This window comes from Protopterus annectens, chromosome 10.part0 (assembly GCF_019279795.1).
Source record: "Protopterus annectens isolate FY-2018-M chromosome 10.part0, PAN1.0, whole genome shotgun sequence".
In the NCBI taxonomy this organism is placed as follows: Eukaryota; Metazoa; Chordata; order Ceratodontiformes; family Protopteridae; genus Protopterus; species Protopterus annectens.
The window spans coordinates 988,041,271-988,060,373 of NC_056744.1; positions in this window are offsets into that span (position 1 = coordinate 988,041,271).

The window sequence follows — 19,103 nt, forward strand, 5'->3', positions numbered from 1 at the left end:
CATATGTTCCATGACAGTGACACAACAGTATGTGTAGGGGTTATTTGCCAGCAGGAACACCACTCCCACTTAATGTGGACATGTTACCAGGCCACATCACATCCTCGACCCACCATGGAACCTCATTATCTACTGTTCCATCACTACCTTCATGTGGAACCACCTCAGGGGATGATGCCCCCCTCCTCAAGTAGCACACACAGACAAATGTGAGTCACCCACAGTTAGGTCCAGGGTCTGGTGCATAGGGAGCTTCACAGAGACATGGGGTATGTGCTACATCACCTGGAGGCATGTAGTACACATACACAAGGTTAGACATGCATGTTCCTCCTGCTCAGCCCACAGCCCAGGCACCTTTATGGCCATGTAGATGCTGTTGTGACTTTCCATGGGTGGGCACCATGTTCCCTTTGTTCCCATATGGGGGCTCAATGGCCTCCACATTCCAAATGAAACTACCCATCCACAGTGTTTACCCACCACATGTGTCATATAACAGCACTGTATGCTGTCTTGTCACCCAACCAAACCTACATACCAATATGTGCCTACTACCCTTCACCAAAATATATATCCCAACTTATCAAACAATTGCGATGTGTTCCCAACATGGGTTACACACTCCACACTTCATTTTGCAGCCATGTACTGCTGTGTAGATATGTTGTGTATTGATGTGTGATGTCCTCTCACATGTCATGGCAGGGGATATGTATTGACATATATATATATATATATATATATATATATATATATATATATATATATATATATATATATATATATACCTATACGTGTCAGTATTATGTATATGTGTGTATGTGTGTGTTTGTTTATATATATATATATATATATATATATATATATATATATATGTGTGTGTGTGTGTGTGTGTGTGTGTGTAGATATATATATATATATATATATATATATATATATATATATATATATATATATATATATATATACATATGTGTGTATATATATATATATATATATATATATATATATATATATATATATATATATATATATATGTGCATATATGTGTAGATATCATTATGTGTTGCTTATATACCTATATATATGTATAACTGTCCAAGGTTCTGTAGACATACACAGCTGTGAATATATATCACACATATATTTATCTGTATGTGGGATGCATACAAACATCTGGTCCACACTCTTGTAACTCTCTTTAATTCACAGCTGAACTGCTCTGCCTTGCTGCAACAGAGACAGGTGTCACATGCAAACACAGACTAGCATTAGGGGGGTATATATGGTGACAGATTTTAGATAAGCATATTATACTGCTAAAGCAGTTGGGCATGCTATGATACATTTTAACATGACTGCCCTGCAGGTGGTGTGCTCTCACACTCATGTGTCTATCATGGGAGTATTAATACCACCACCAGCCATTGGCCACAGTAATGTACAGAACACAGATATCATGGGTCACATCTTTGCCATTCACTGCTGATCTGCACAGTTGACAGGTATGTCCTACTGCCCACAGGGACAGACACTATTGTCCAGAGCAGTTGTTGGGCAGAACATCATTACAGGAACAGCTACTGATGGCACATGTAAATCATTTCACACTATATATCCTATTATTCTATGCCATATACTACATGCAAGTAAATACATATATGTTTCACATACCTTTTATGTTTTTTTTCCGCTGTAACAAACCCCTGAGCTTTGTTATTTGTTTTGAATTTGTTATGTTTTTTTCTTTTTCTCTCTCTCTCTCTCTCTCCCTCTCTCTCAGTCTCTCCAGTAGAGTGATTGAGCTGGTTTGACTAGATTGCAGCATGCTGTTGTAGGTATTACACATGATCAGATGATGGTCTCTGCACCAGTCAGTGTCCACCATTTGCTAATTGCATGCAGCCTGCTGTGTAGTAATTCAGATAACCACTGTCATGGCAACCCAGTACTATAAATTGCTGACTTCTTTGGGCATTGTCCCTTCACCTTTCCAGTATGGAGGACATCCTTCCTGTGTGTGGACATCAGTGTTACAGATAGCAGGTAGCAATACCTCTTACAGCAGTACCTGCAGACACAGGCCAAATACACATTTGTGTAAGGTTCCAGACCTGTAGACAGAGTGAGTACTGTTGTTGTGTGCATTGTATCTTGCTGGTTTTACAGGGTTTCTGTGTACATGGTACTTTTGCATGGAATGTTGTCTGTCTGCATAGCTCTCAACTGTGGGCCTATCCATATGATAGTCAGAGGATTGGCTGTTAGGGTTTGTCTGTGCACAGCTCATGTATTGTCCCAGATATATCAGTGGCATTCTGTCTGTTGAGTGCTATCAGTACATGGCTACATACATTTGTATTTCAATGTTGTATTCCTGCACAAGGGTATGCTGCAACAAATCCTTTAACACCAGCAATTTCCAGGCTGTGTAACAACAATAATGCAAATATGGCCCTGTGTTCCTGCCTCTGTCCTCCACATATATGCCAGTCTTTGTCCTGCTGTGATACAGAAATGGGTTGTTAGGTAATGGCCTATCATTATTTACTGCTAGCATTGCTGTTATCATCCCAGTCATGTCATGGACTCCCACATCAACTGTTGGGGAAAGTCCATATATATGGAGGCAACGGCTGGACAACACATATGTGCCCTTGTACATTCCAGAGGTCAGTGTGTGGTACACAGTGTTCCTTGCCCTTGTACAGCCTTTTATGGGTGGGGGGGTGTTCAATGCCATTAACCTAGGCTGTGACACCTTTTCAGGGATGTAAGTGTTACTCTCCCCCCTGGCCAAAATCCTAGAAAAATGCATCCATACCCACGTGCTAAACTATCTCCTAGACAGCAACATCCTGTCACCTACTCAGCATGGTTTCAGACCTGCCCATAATACCACTACAGCCCTCCACTGCTTCACAGACACTAAACCGTCTCAAAAATGAAGGCCTACAGGTGTCAACTCATTTTTTGGATATGTCCAAAGCATTTGACACAGTCTCACACCACATCCTGCTAAACAAGCTAAGCCAATATCACCTATCAAATTCCACTCTTACCTGGTTACAAAGCTAATTAACTGACAGGTACCAAGCTGTGAAATGGCAAAATTCTCTCTCTCCTAAGTTGCCCATAACTATAGGAGTCCCACAGGGTTCTATCTTAGGATCACTACTATTCACAGTCTTCACAAATGACCTCCATACGTCCACACAGCATGCATCTATCATTCAGTATGCAGATGACACTACCTTAATCTGTGCTGCACAAAACATTCCCACCCTCCTGCAAACAACTCAACTAGCATTCTCTGACATTGAAAACTACCTTACCAAAGCCCAACTTATCCTCAATCCAAAGAAAACTCAGCTTATGATTATAACCAGTTCTAACAAAAACACTGATAACAGTCAATTCACTATTTACTCCACAAATGCTACTCAAATTACTCCAGTGGCACAGACTAAGCTATTGGGAATAACCATAGACTCCCACCTAAAATTTGATAATCATCTCAACTTAACTATTCAAAAAGTGCATGCCAAACTGGGATCACTCTACCGTATCAAACCATTTCTTACCAACAACACAAGATCAGCCATTACTCACTCCCAACTTCTATCCACCCTACTCTTTGCATATCCCATTCTGACTAATCTCAACAAAACTGAACTAAGCAAAATGGAAGTCTGCTATAACAGAATTGCCTGCTTTGCTGCAAATTGCTCATATAGAACTCATCATTGTACTGCTTTGAGACAGCTCCACTGGCTTGAACTGCCCAACCTCCTAACCTACAATCAGCTCTGCCTCTGTCATTCTATCTATTACCTCCCCAAAAAGTGTCCTGCCCTCAAAAACCTAGTACAACATCACTCAGACAAAAGACCTCTTAGATCATCAAGCAAACTACTACTAGAAGTCACCATCAGCTACACTAGCTTTAGAGATGCGCTATATAGTAGTTCAGTAGTTAAAAAAATGGAACTCTGTCCCCACTAGCATTCAAAACACATAATTCAAAGCCTTCTTTAAAGACCTCATCAGGCAACATCTCAAGGAAAGTTGGCAGTGCCATGATTGCTCCCCAGGCTAGTGAAAGTGGATAAGGTATACATACTAAATCTTGAGTACTTGATAATAGTTTTCAATCTTACTCACAAACACTGGCTAATCTACAATGTATGTATTGTACCTGTGTACTATGTATGTATTCTACCTTTGTTCCAAATTTCAGCTGTACACCACAAATCTATTAATTACCTTTATTTTTAAATTAATATTTTTTTGTTTGTTCTCTCCACTGTAACTGGTGATGTGCCACATACCACTGTAAAACCATGTTTTTTGGAATTTGTGTGTATACTGATCATGTCTAAATAACTAAATGCATCTGTAATTTTTCTTTGTGGAGCTTTTCTCCCCGGGCCTCTGCTGAAAAAGGGCCTTTTCAGCTCAGTCAGACACCCCCGGTTAACAAATGTAAAATAAAATAATAATAATAAATAAATAAGACACATTGAGGTGTAAGGGTGTGCACTTTCATACATTCCTCATTGGGAACAGTGGTGGGCTACAGCTTACAGTGTTACACAAAGTTCAGTCATTCAGTGTGATAGTGAGATGTTAGGTTAAGCAATGTTATGTATGAGATACTGTGACATTACCACAAGTGCTAGATTCCCCCTAGGGTTTGACTACAGGCTGGAGGCTGCTGAACTACATCTGTAATTGTTGATTGTTACTCTTGAGGGCAAATCCTGTGTCTACTGTTGTACTAATTGAAGGCCTTGGCCTGGACAGCATAGTATGGTATATATCCACATTGCTTGCATCTACTGTTTTGTGTGGGCCTTGCGTTCATCACTATTCATCACTAATTACATATTTCAAAATGTATGTGTTGTAAGTACTGGCATACATTACTGTATAGTACACAAACAAAGGTTTTCTGTGTGTGCATTCCTGTGTGCCGTGTCATGTCCTTTGAATTGTGGGTGGGTATATGTTTAATGTCAGTATTCTCATTTGTGGGAATGGTTGCCATACTACACATTTCACAGGTGCCAGTTACAGGGCTGGTGACTGAGGGATATACTTTGCACCCAGTAATTCCACACTACTTCTACATATGTATGGCTACTACCTTTTGTCTGTGTACATGTGTATGTACCTATATATATCTCGTTTAGCTATATCTATATATATGTATCTATATATACATGTATCTATCTATCTATACATATATATATATATATATATATATATATATATATATATCTATATATAGATGAACATATTTATCTATTTATATACAATTGATGTTATATGATTATTTGTGAGTCTCATATATATATATATATATATATATATATATATATATATATATATATATATATATGTGTGTGTGTGTATACACATATAGCTGTCTATCTGTCTACATTTACAGATTATGTCCATGCATGTTCGGCTCATATTTTGGCCTGTACCTCATTCTCTTGGCAATTGACATGAATGATCGCAGTACTGAAGTCAGTAACTAGTGCCGACACTTTTGTATTTCAGACTTCATCTCCTTCTATATATGTGTTCTAATACATATAACTGTGTAACTAGCAACATTTTAAATGTATTAGAGCAGTAGTTGACATATATCCCTATTTGTACCCCCATTGTGGCATACTTTGTCCAGACTTCTTGCATTAACAAGTTGTGTGGTATGATATTGCTACATTTCCTGTACTGTTGACTGATTGTGCTGGATGATATGTTTGTGAAAACATCAGGGTAATGTATATCTGCTATGGTTTAGTAGCAAAACACTTTGTGTATGGAGTGCAGCGTCCTGCGTTTGAGCCTTACAGAGGCAGTTTATTTTATTGCTGGGTAGAACACGACCCGTTGGATGCAGAGTGATTAAGGCACTTTAAAAAGCAATTGTAAGTGGGTTTGGGCGGAGGTCACCACTGCTAACTTCCGGCTACAGTTTCTTATACTCTGTGAGCTTCTAAATTGCTTAACCTGTGTAAGCATAGCTTACCCCCCCACACAAACAGGCTGAAACCCACTTACTACTGCTTAAAAGTGCCTACTCCCACTTACCCCTGTGCTAATTTCTTTAAAAGAAAAGAAAAGGGATGATAGGAAAGTGGTGAAAAAGGGGCACAAAGAGGGAAAGACAGTAAGCAAGATAGCTAGGGATATGCAGGAAGGGTGTAGGGAAGGGCCATAGCCGCCCATTTCTTCTACAGCAACAGCTGTGCATATGCATTGAATTTGGAGGTACATTTGAACACTCCAACCCCTGGGAGAGGGGTGGTGACAACAATAATATGTTTTGATGCCTATTATACCAGATTACATGTGTCCAGTGGACATGTATGCAAAATGGACAGCTATGTATGGGGCGCGATTTTTTTTTTTGTTTGGAACAGATTGCCCTTTTTTTTTTTTTTTTTTAAGGTGAGAGTGGGATGTTGGGGAAGGAGAGTAGGTAAGCTCGGGGAGGATAATTTGGGTAGGATGACAGACAAGACAGACAAGACAGCATACAGAGGCAGTATATGACATATGTGGGGAGGAACACCTTGGATGGGGAGGGGTGTTTGGAAGTCGCAAGCCCATGAGCCCCCAAATGGAAACAGTGGGACTGAGGTCCCCATCCATGGGCAGTCACCACTGCACCTTCACATCCCCAAAGGTAGCTGTGCTGGGGGCTGTGTAGGAGGGGCAGGCTCACCCTCTTATTATGCCACTTGGCCCTCAAGCTTGCATAGCCAGTCTCAAAATTCTATATTGAGCTCTCTATGCACCATGGTCCAGACCTGATGACAGGTGACATGTTCCTCTCTGCGCCCACTACCGGGGGAGAGAGCCCCAAACCCTGTGGCAGTTCCACCCATAGGTGGTACAGGGCCAATGGAGGAGGAGGTCCCAGGCTGGGCCCCAGACATGCTGGTACCTGGTGCCATAGCCAGCTGAGGTGGGACAGGTGGGTCCGCTGGGACCGGCCTTCCCATACGAGCTATGTTGTAGCAGGTTTATGACAGATATGGGTTAGTAATAGTCAACAGCATTCAGGATTAGTTATAACAGCATGCTTAAGTATTCCCATTAACCCAAAATACCAGATTTAAAACAGTTGCAGAGCAAGCAGAACAAATGCATACATGGAACAACAGTGGCCATTCCAACAGCATGCAGGTTTCATTGATGGCAACAGGCCACCAATATGGGTGTATTTTAACATGGCACATATATAGAAACATATGTGAATATTTATAAACCATTAAGACATATGTCCCAATATAAGTTTGGAGTATACACATACCGATAGAGGTGTGTCATTGGTTATTAGTTATTTTTGCACATATGGTAGGGGTGAGAGAGAGAGTTCAATTAACAACTAATATATCCTTGTAGTTTTCACAACATTCTTAGTCTCTGCAGTGATCTGTTCCTTACATGTATTATTATACTACCCAATGGCCTTATATTGTACACTGGTATGTTTATAGATTATTATATATGTGACCTGTGTCTTACATACAGGCATGACAAGATGCAGGTGTTAATGCAATATATGTTGAGAATTGCTCTCATACACTTTGGGTGAGGTGCTAGAATGACAATTTTGTTTTCATATATATTCTCTGAATATGTACACGTCTGACTATCAGTTATATGTCATTAACAGCTGCCTACATTTCTTGGATCATCACACTGATTTTTCAAAGGAACAGGGTAACAGGCAGGTGATGTGGGCCATTTATCTGGATATGCTGGACAGATTGGAACAGTTGTGGGGTATGAATATGCATACAACTTTCTATTTCAATTTTCTAGCAAATTCTGTACAGTTGTTGGGTGTAATTATGCATACAGCTTTCTATGTGAATATTGTAATAAAATCTTTACAGTTGTGGGGTATGATTATGCATACAACTTACTAGCACTCCCAGGATTCAAACCCCTGCTGTGTGCCAAAAAAAAATTACAGTTAATAATACAGCACACTGTGCTATCAAGGAATTGACGTGAAGCTTTCTACTGTTTTCTATGTAAGTCTCCCTCACTTGTACAATATGACTGACCTCTTGGCACTTCCAACATTGTTATACAGAACTTCATAAACATTTTATCTGCATACCACAGTGTGGGTAACACTGCTTAAACAACAGTACTATTTATAGTATGCAAAAGTTCAACAGCAAATGAAAGAAGAGTAAACAGAAGCACTCCAGAGGTTATACCTTTATTCACAGAATATTACACATTTATTTCTACTGGTACAACACTTTCTAAGGCTCTTATATTTATTTGTTATGACAGTTCATGCTTAATAATTACTAACCTGCCTCACAATGCAGCATTTGCAACCTAGCATCATGGGCTTGCTGGCTTGCAGCCTGCTGATCTGCAGCTGTCAGGGGAATAAAGTGATATTTAGCCATACCTATCCATAGTATACAAAAACTAGGCAATTATTAACTACTTAGTAGAATGGGTACTTAGTACTGGTGCATTAGGCATCTGCCGAGACTCTTGGATCCACTATTTCAGTACATCCCCCCTCCACCGCTTCAGGTCAGCATGGTGGTGCCTGACCTGATCACCAGTCTGGGGGATACCTGTGGCACTGGTGAGGTCACGGTCGAGACTGTCCCAGGCCTCCATTTTATACTACAAGCCCTGGTACTGGCCCTGCAGTAGTCTCTGTTCATGGTGTTTTATCAGGAGCCATACCATGATTTTTGCCTCCTGGATGCCCCAGCACTGCGCTCTAAATCGAATGCCTTCACCCACACCAGCAATTCTGCCTGCAGTAGGGAACTACAACCAGTTATGGGAAGTATTCCCACCTGTGGGGTTTAAATACGGCCAAATTCCCGCAATTTCTGTGATTGGCCTATTTTGAAAAGGCTAAGGTATGGGCACACCTGCTTACCTCAGGTTGGCAGTGCTTAAGGAGGTATACCAATAGGCAGATTGAATTGACTGTCCTACACATTGCTTACACTTAACAAGCTAAGCTGTGCAGCAGTTAGCATTGCTTAACAAGTTACTTATTATTATATTTGCTTTTTGGCAATGATTTATTATTCATTATCGGTTATATATGTGTCTGGTAGCCATGATTCATGTGTGCATACACTGTATGGGGTCCTGGGGACTTCTACAATTTATTACAATAACACCTGACATCTGTACTTACTGCAGTACTCCAGCTGACATATTTATGTGATGTAGCTGGGTATACAACATAAGGCTGTATAGAATGTCCTTTCACATGTTCAGCTTGTTTTCCTATGGAGAGGTTTGTTTCTTAAAACCTCACTCTTATGTACTGTTGTGTTGGCTTAGTGGTTAAGTACTGTGACTGTAGTGTACGGGATCCTGAGTTTGAACCTTGCAAAAGTTGTTGATTTTGTTGCTGGGAAGAACACGGGCCATTGGGTACAGAGTGATTAATGCACTTTAAAGCACTTCTAAGTGGGTGTGTGTGGGTTTGCACAGAGCTAAGCAATGTTAACCTCTGGTTACAGTTTCTTATACTCAGTTAGCTTCTACTTTGCTGAATCCATGTAGATAATGCTTAGCCCCACGCAAATACACTTAAACATGCTTATTCATGCTTATATATGCTTACTATTGCTTATTTGTGCTTAAACCTGCTTACTAGTGCCTTATTCATTATGACACTGACACTTCACATATGCATTTAATGCAGTACTCCACTTCACATTTAAATGTTATTTAGTAGGTTATACAGCACAAAAAAATGTTCATATACAGATTTCTCATAGAAAATGGAATTGTGCTGCAGTGGGACTTGAACCAGGAATGCCTGCTCGTTAGGCAGATGCTCTGCCCACTTAACGATTGCTGTGCTGCTTTATTTGCATATATCTTCCTTATTATCCTCTTCAGCCTTTTAAGCTGCTTTAACCATATCTAAGCGATGGGCACACCCGCGCACCTACAGTTAGCTTTAATCTGTGTTTTAAAAATAAAATAAAAGGGTTTCTTTATTTACTTTTTCAGTACTGTTGCTGTTGTACACATGGGGAACTGTTGGTGGGGATATGCGGACACCTATGAGTGATCTCGCTCATCTCTTAACACGTTTCTGCTTTTCTACATTGCAGGGGTGTGTTTATTCCGAGAGCTCTGCTCTCAGACACACCCCCTGCACTTGTACATGCTCCATGTAAGCCTGGGAGCTTGGGCAGCATGCCTTCATTAATATGTATGGCACACTGCCATCCTGCTCCTAAACGGGCGCTAACGTGCAAGACTAAACTAGCCCTGCACGGAAGATTAGTGAATCCGGGGAATAGTTTTGCTGATATTTTGACTGTCAATACTATGATCATTAGAATAATTTCAATGTTCCCATGAATATATAAATACAGGTGCATGACATTACATCAAAGAAGTGTTTTATTGATGTAAGGAAAAACAGGTACAGCTGATCGACATCAGCTGATTGAGCAATACTAGCTCTTCCTGAATGAGATCACTGTACAGTGGGGAGTGGGGAATTTGTCCTTTTCCCCACTGTAATGTGATCTCAGAGCTGACATATGTGTGCCCCCCCCCACATAATTGCAGTTTATGCACTATTATATACATGTGTATCCATTAAAAATACATTAAAACATATAACATCAGTACAAACTTGTTGCAAAATGTGAGGGGCTATGCCCCCCACACACCCCAATAAGGGGGGCTGTGCCCCCACACCCCCCTAACTTTATATTCTCACTCCAGGGTCGCACTATAGTGGGGAACTGGGCATATACCTGCCAGTGCTGTTTTTCGGTCAAATGAGTTTTTGGTCATACGGGCTTTCGGTGAAATTAACTTTTGGTAATTTGGTCTCAGTCATATGGGCTTTGGTCAAATGAACTTTCGGTCATATGTAGTGAACTCATATATATATATATATATATATATATATATATATATATATATATATATATATATATATCTGTGACCTTCACGTGCCTGAAAGTTCATTTGACTGACAATCATTTGACTCAGACCAAATGAATGACACTTCACTTCTCCTAAAGTTCACTTTCCTGACAGTTCCTGTGACTGACAATTAGTACTGGCAGTGTCTGGAGCACTGTAAGTCAAGTAAAAGGAATATCCCCGGGATTCATGAAGCTTGCACCAGGCGCAGGCGTAGCGTAGGTGGTATAATGCCAAATATGGCCGCCGAGCGATTCAGGTACGATCCAATTCCACGTGCACTACCATCGTACGCCAGATCTGCGCAGCTCCCGGCGTAGGTATGAAAATCACCCCATGCACAGTACTGCAGCATGCAAATGAAGGTACATATTCATGAAGTGGCGTAGGCGTAGCGTAAGCCTACAGAAATGTAAACCAAAAAAAAAAAAACGGTTTATATTTTGACAAACAGAACATCGGAGCCTTGGAAGTGGACCAGACTCATGTATTACAAAGTTAACATATGCCAATGACTAAATATACAGCCAATGGCATAAGAAAAGATGCACAACACATAAAAAATAACATTTAATGTCATGGTCACAGTAACGCAAAGTACAACCGTAGGGCATGTGTGCACAAACGGGAACACAAGGAAAATATATACAAATGTCATAAAACAGCAATGTAACACAAATCATGATTTCACCATAATAGTCAATGGCATGCATGCTACACCACAACCAAGCTCTAAGGGTTGCTAAGGGCCTGTGACAGTGTTTGGTGCGGTAACTATGAATTAGTAGTCAATGCCATGCAGATGAGGCAAGTAATAGTGAATCGCAAACGTCCCGCCGGCCTAAGGATGTTCCATACGGTGCAATGTTACAACACAGAGGAGTGGTCTGGAGGAATACATGACATCAGCAGTGGGGTGTGCCACTGCAGCTGTAAGCACATTGGAGCAATGCAAATCCAGGCTCCCCATTGCTAAGCAAAGCCACAGGACAGGGGCGTGGATGTAGGTATAGCTTTGCTTAGCTGAGAGCACACATGGTGCCCGAAAGCGCATGTGTACGTGGATGGAAATGTGCCCGAAACCCGGTAAGCGGATGCACGCACAGCACACGACAGCCCAAAAAGGAAGTTTAGGGGAAGACAATTAGGAAATGCTGCAGTAGGGTAATTGGAGTACAACTGAGCAATTAACACCTATTAACTCACAGTGGGCCATTGACGGCAGCTAACAAGGCTGCTAGCAGCAACCCTGCAGATCAGGATAGGGGAGGTGTCGGATTGCAAAGAAAAGAGAATTGTAACCACCTAGCAAAGCAAACCTGCAGTAGATCGGCAATAGAACACATTTCGCAAGACAATCCTGGTTCGGGAAAATACAAAACAAGAAAGCAGGCTGCTGGATGCATGCCAGACAATGGGAGGGGAATCGTTAAGAAAAGTTGAGGCAAGGGCAAGAGGTAATCCATGGCAGCTAAATGTAATTCAACACCAAAGGCAGCACAATAGCAGTACCTGTGGTAAAACACAAGATACCTTGCAGCTCCAAATGTACATACACACCCTATGACATCATCAGTGTTAAAAGCACAATAGCATAAAGTGTGAAGGCACCTCACACACACTTGTGTATTCCCAAACACTGCACCATCGGTGTAAACAGACTGGGAACTTTTACAATGTACTTGTTGGGAGCTGCCATAGCTGTGATTCATCAGCATGTGTTGGAGACAGAAGGTGTTGTGGAGGATGATGCTGACAACCACCTCAGGCCCCGGAGGAGGAGAAGAGTGTTCAGACCAAGGGTAACCTACCAGGGGCTACATGATCTGGAGATAGTAGAGTGTTACAGGGTGGACAGGGACATCATACAGCAAATAGTTGAGCTGTGCTGGCCACACCTGAGATCCAGAAACAACAGAGGGGAACCCATCCCAGTGGACACAAAGGTATGTGTAAGCTTGAGATTACTAGCCACAGGTACCTTTCAAAGGCCAGCTGGAGATATCATGGGGATGTCACAGGCATCAGCATCTATGGTACTCCAACAGTTCCTGGATGTCATGTTACCACATGCCAGTGAGCATATATACTTCCCCCAAACTCAGGAGGAGTTGGCTAGCAATATGCGTCTCTTCCACCATGTGGCACACTACCTGGAGGTACTGGGTGCAATAGACTGCATGCACATACATATCAAGTCTCCACCCAGAGAGCATGGTAGGTGCAACATAAACCGCAAGGGATACCACTCCATCAACTGCCAGGTCATGTGGAATGCCCAGGGCATTATCATGGATGTGTGTGCTGGCAGGCCTGGAAGCTACCATGACTCCCACATCTGGCATGCCTCACAGCTGTATCAGGTATTTGTCAGGGGGGACATCCCATATGGCTACCTTGTGGGGGATGCTGGCTATGCACTGGAGCCGTGGATGATGACTCCCAAAAGAAATGCACACACACCCATGCAAGAACGCCATATTGAGGCACACACACAAACCAGAATCATCATAGAGCGTGTGTTTGGGATGCTGAAATCATGGTTCCGTTGCTTGGACATATCTGGTGGAGCCTTGCAGTACTCTCCAGGCACTTGTGCCCACATCTTCATAGTATGTGCCATGCTACATAATATGATCCTGCGGAAACAACTTCAGCAAGGACATAATGGTGAAGGCCCTCACAGCCCACCGCAATTGCCAAGGCCATCACAGACACAGAGGGATTCTGACCACGAACAACCTGTGCCAGCCCCAGTAGGCAGATGGAGGTGTGCCCAATATGCCCATGCCTTGGCAAAAAGGTTCCCTATAGCACATACACTGACAGTGTAGGCCCCTACGAACTGACACACTTCTCCACCGGCACACACAGTAAAACGGATGACACACACACACGACCAACTGCAAATTGTAATGTATAGGTGGCCTACTGTGTGAATCCTACATAGGCAGCCCTCAACTATTGCACACACAATAGCTATTGGGACAAGGAAAGTCAACACCTGAACAGTAAACAAAGCTAACAGCATATGTTGATACTGTATATATAGGTTCCTAGGTACATCGGTAGGTACATGCCCGATTCTCAGAGGCCATTCAGCAGCCTAGGCAAAATGTGTCTGCTATCGCCACCCCATCGATTAACCAACTGTCCCTCTGTGGAGCAGAGCCAATTGTGGGATCCACATGTGTAACCACTGTTCCCCACCTACTCTGCATGGATTCCCCGGTGTGTTAATGAGGGCCTCCATATAATGTAATTAGGGATGTAGTGTCAAAGCATGGGGAGTACCCATGACAGGTATCTGCCACCCCAGCATTCTCCAGTTATGGTTGTGTCAAGGTGTAGCACATTACAGTGTGTGGCTCACTCTGACATAGATTCCCAATGCTGTAGCACATCCATTAAACATCACTTGGACATACCATTAATTGGTATAATCCATAAGTAAACTAACTGAGTTACACATTTGACTGCAGTATGGAGGAACAGCCGTAGTACAGTCCACATACAAAACACCATTAACACCTGTACAAATCCCAGATGACCAAGTGGTAAAGCCACTGACTGTGTCGTGCATGTACCTGGTTCCACGTCCTGCAAGGTCCATTACGTAATCCCGATGGCATGAATAATGTATGCTGGATGCAGGTCATTACAGCATGTTTAAGCACATGTTAGTGGGTTTATGTGGCAGCAAGTGACGGTAAGCGTCATTTAAACATGACTACATGGATATGCGCAAAACAGGTCTAAGCTTTGCCGAATTCCACGCAGATCACAGTCAAAGATGTCCAGAACAGGTGAAACCAGCATTATTCACCCTTGTACTAACAGTGCCTGCTCTGAGAGGTAAAATGACCACTAGCAGGAGTAGAACATGCAACCATGTACACAATCACCTACCACTAAGCTACTCGAGATGTACAATGGCAGGTGTGTATTGTGACAGGTTAAAACACAAAAGGGCGGAGTTCAGCAAACAGTATACACTGCCATGTACCCAAAGAAAGGTGTGTACACTCTCTCTCCCTCTCCCTGTCTCTCTCTCTCTATATATATATATATATCTATATATATATATATATATATATATATATATATATATATATATATATATATATCTATATATCTATAATAGGGATAGAAAGGGTGATAGAGAGATGTATGTCGATATATACGGATATACATATATCTGCGAATATATAGACAGGTTAACGACTTGTACACGACCATGGAGGTACAAATAAATAGGGTACTGCCAACTACCGAATACTTTACATACCAACACGCGTAATCACGAGGCTTAGAGACCAAAAGACCACAGTACCGGAACACTATAACCCTGAGTAATATTATCACAATGTTAAGGGACATTTAGTTATTGCTGCCAGTGCTGCGGTCCAGGTAGGTACTGTGTGTAAGTGTGGTTCCGATTGCTGTAGTGTGTGTAAGTGCATGTTGAGAGTGCAGTGTGTGTTTCCGTGGGACTGTAATGTGTGTGTGTGTGTGTGTGTGTGTGTGTGTGTGTGTGTGTGTGTGTGTGTTTGCATCGTGTGTCTGTTCGTGCTAACTCAGAGGTAGATTATTACAGTAGTTGTGGTCATAGCTGGCCTTAGGCATATGGTTACCACCCACTTTGAGAGGGACAGTCCCTCTTTGGGCAGTTGTGTCCTGACAACAAATATTAAAAAGGGCAAATGTACCGAGATTGTAAGACATAATGATGTCCCATATATTATGTAATAGTTGCATTAAATACTTATTTCTGTCTCTAAAATATGTAAATTGTACAAGAAACATAATAAGCAACTAAAGTGCTACAAGAATAAGGTTTTATTTAGGGGAAAAGTAAGATATATCCTTTGTACTGACAGTGGGTATGTGTCGGCCTCTAAACCCTGATGTGTGCCCTGCAAATGTCCCACAATGGCCATTTGAAAAGGTGGCGACCCAAGCCAAAGAGTTTGAGTCACCAACACAACTGCAATGAGTACAAATATCTGTGACAGAAATACACAAGACAGCTTTCATGTAGCAACATTTCAGTGCATATCGATGTATTTCACAGGAATTGAAGGATCAACATCACCTGCATGCTATATAGGAACCAATGGCTTAATGAATAAGCCTGCAATAACCATAGTATTAATCTACTAAATGACAGGTCTTCAATTAGGGAAGGGGCCCCCACACACATATGGAATTTGTATAAATGCAGTCCCCACAAACCTTTATCTGCTATGTACACCCACCTCAATCTCCCCCATACCCAAAACAATTGCAATACAGACTGTAATAACATCACAAACATCCACTCACTCAATGATATCTGCAGAAGTGTTAACATGCCTTGTGAGAAACACACTTGTAATGGCGCCATGTGAAATCGTTGCTGTTGTACAATGGAACAGACGCCAATGTTACAGGTTTTGTTTGCAATAGTCTCGTATCAGACGGTTGAGATAACAGCTGCACTCACATGTAGAACTATTTACTCTAGCCGTCACACACAATCCACAGGGAACATGAATTCAAAGTATCTGTGTCTCTCCATATAGCAGTTGCAATTCATCACAATAAAATACATCCAGACCGTCTCCCTTGAAAGTAGGGCAAAAGGACAACGCCCAAGTGGAGTATTCAATTATACCCCACTGTTGCTGTGTAATTGGCCAATGGATTAGCTGCACAGCTGATGTGCATGTAATAATTTACTCCGGAACACCATTTGGTGGCAGGATACCACATGTTACAGGTATCCACGTATAAAACGATGGCTTGCTATACATTCAAACCGTATGCTCATACCATATAACCGTTTAAAGAGGAAAGGAGTAACACAGATATCATCGCAAACTCTGACCATTAAGAAGGTATGTAGAACACTCGGTATGTTAGTGTATGTAGTGCCAGTTCTGTATTAATGAAAGTGTACGCAATGCATACAGTGAGAAAAGGTGTTATGTAGTGATGTCTTGTTGAGCATAGTAATGCTTGTAGAAATTATGTGTACTGCTGTGGGCCACAAGGTAAACACCTCATACACCACAAGGGATGCTACATAAGGGCTTTAAACATAACAATTCCACTCCAGCCACTGTCGGTGGTAGGGTTTGTCCAACAAGTACATGCCATAACAGGGGATAGTATATGTTGATATACTGTAACAGTAGGCATATGTATGGGCATATCACGAGAATAACATGCCTAAGGTGGTCCTGCTGTGCAATTATGCTTTGCATTATGGGATATGGTTTAAAAAATGTGAAAAGTACAGTATTGTAGGTAGATATGTCAAATATTTTACATAGCATGACTGTTATATTATGCAAACATAAGGTATGTGTATTGGAATGTACAATACAGAATAACAGGATACATATGTCTTGTAGTCACCAGACAGTGTAACAGCATGATAGCTAATTGAAATGGAAGAGCTACTCAATTATCCATGCACAAAGGACATGTAATAGCTTCATAGGTTCATAGTTAGGTACTATGCTGTCTGGCCAAGTCCATTTGTAAGCCCAAATGCAGTGTTTTCACTGGCGGCACCTCCCTAGGTTAGTGTCCTGTACCTGTGAACAGCACAGCCATTTGTTTCCTGCACCTGTGTACAGTACAACCACTGCTGTGATCCCTGGCATACATGTCTGTTCCCCATCCACCCATCGAGGTATCTCATGAAGAGTGCTAGTGAGGGTCCCTGCCTGATGTACATAGGAATCATGTTCCAAAGCATGGTGAGTGTCCGTTTCAGGAATGTATCCCTCCAGCACGTGCTACTCATCGTTGCATTTGGGTACATATCACAGAGCATGTTGCTCTCAGTGGCTTTTGCTTATGTTGCTTATGTGGAGCATATCCATCAATATTGTTGTGGACATGGGCCTTGTATGTTCAGCAGAGGTCACCTCTGAGTATGCAGTATGCAAATGACTACAGTTGGGGTTTCAGTAGTTGTGCTGCATACGTCATCCTTCGGAGGTGGGTAATACTGTTGGTGTGTTAATGTTGTGGTATTTAAAGCGGTTGCTGTTCCGTAAGGTACACCCCAAATGGGGTGTTGTACCCTTGAACGTGTTTCATAAGTCAGGAGTATAGAGGTACAATGGTAGCCTTTGTTCCGGCTACAAACCTATTACAGATTAAGGTGGCCATGTAGAAGGATATTCCCCCCCCTTGGCAATAAGGTTATCAAAGGAGTGAGTGCTATCTACGTGTGTACTAAGATCCCTTATAATATCTTATGTATGTAAGGGACTATCACCTATGTGATAGTCACTGGGTGATTGTTGTAATCTAAAGGGGATGTCTATGCACCTTGTGGCATGCTGCTTGAGGCCATGTTACCAACACCAGGTATCCGTCACAGTGATACACTTATGGAGGGTGTGTGTGTATTAGCTGGTGAATCAGTCATGGTCCCTAGTTTGCAGTCATCTGGAAACCTATTCAGGGAAAGTTTTTCTGTGCTAGACTGTACCTCAGGGAAGCATATAATGAACATGAGGGTCCCTATGACCAAGGACTGGGGTATACCAATTGTAAATGATGTACAGTAGGAACTGCGGTATGCTACCCTCACTGCGTGTGTCCTGTCTCGTGAGCCACTTTGCATAACATCTCAAGATGTATGGGTCGCTGTGCAGGTGGATGTGTATATTGACAATACCAGAATGGTGAATGGTGTTGAAAGCCAATGAGAGGACATGGTAGGCTGTGTGGACCTCCTTACCATCATCTACTACCTTGGTAACTGTCTCAAAGGACTCCACCAGGTGTAGGAGCCATGGTGTGGCCCTAACAAATCCAACCTGGGTGGTATCAAAGGTTTGAAGGCCAACAATGTCTCTGTGAATGACTGCCATGATGATGTTCTCCATAGCCTTGCAGAACAGTCTAGTCAGGCATATAGGGCAATAGTCCCTCTGGTCCATTGTGGCGCCACCTTTGTGGAGTGTGATAACTGTTGCTGTGTGCCATTCAGGGACCACAATGCCTGATACAAGGCTATTAGTGAATCTGGTGCCCAAGTGGGGAGCCATGTCGTTCTGAGGTTTGTGTAAATCGCAGCCTGGGATGTTGGATGGCTTTAGAGAGCAGGTTTG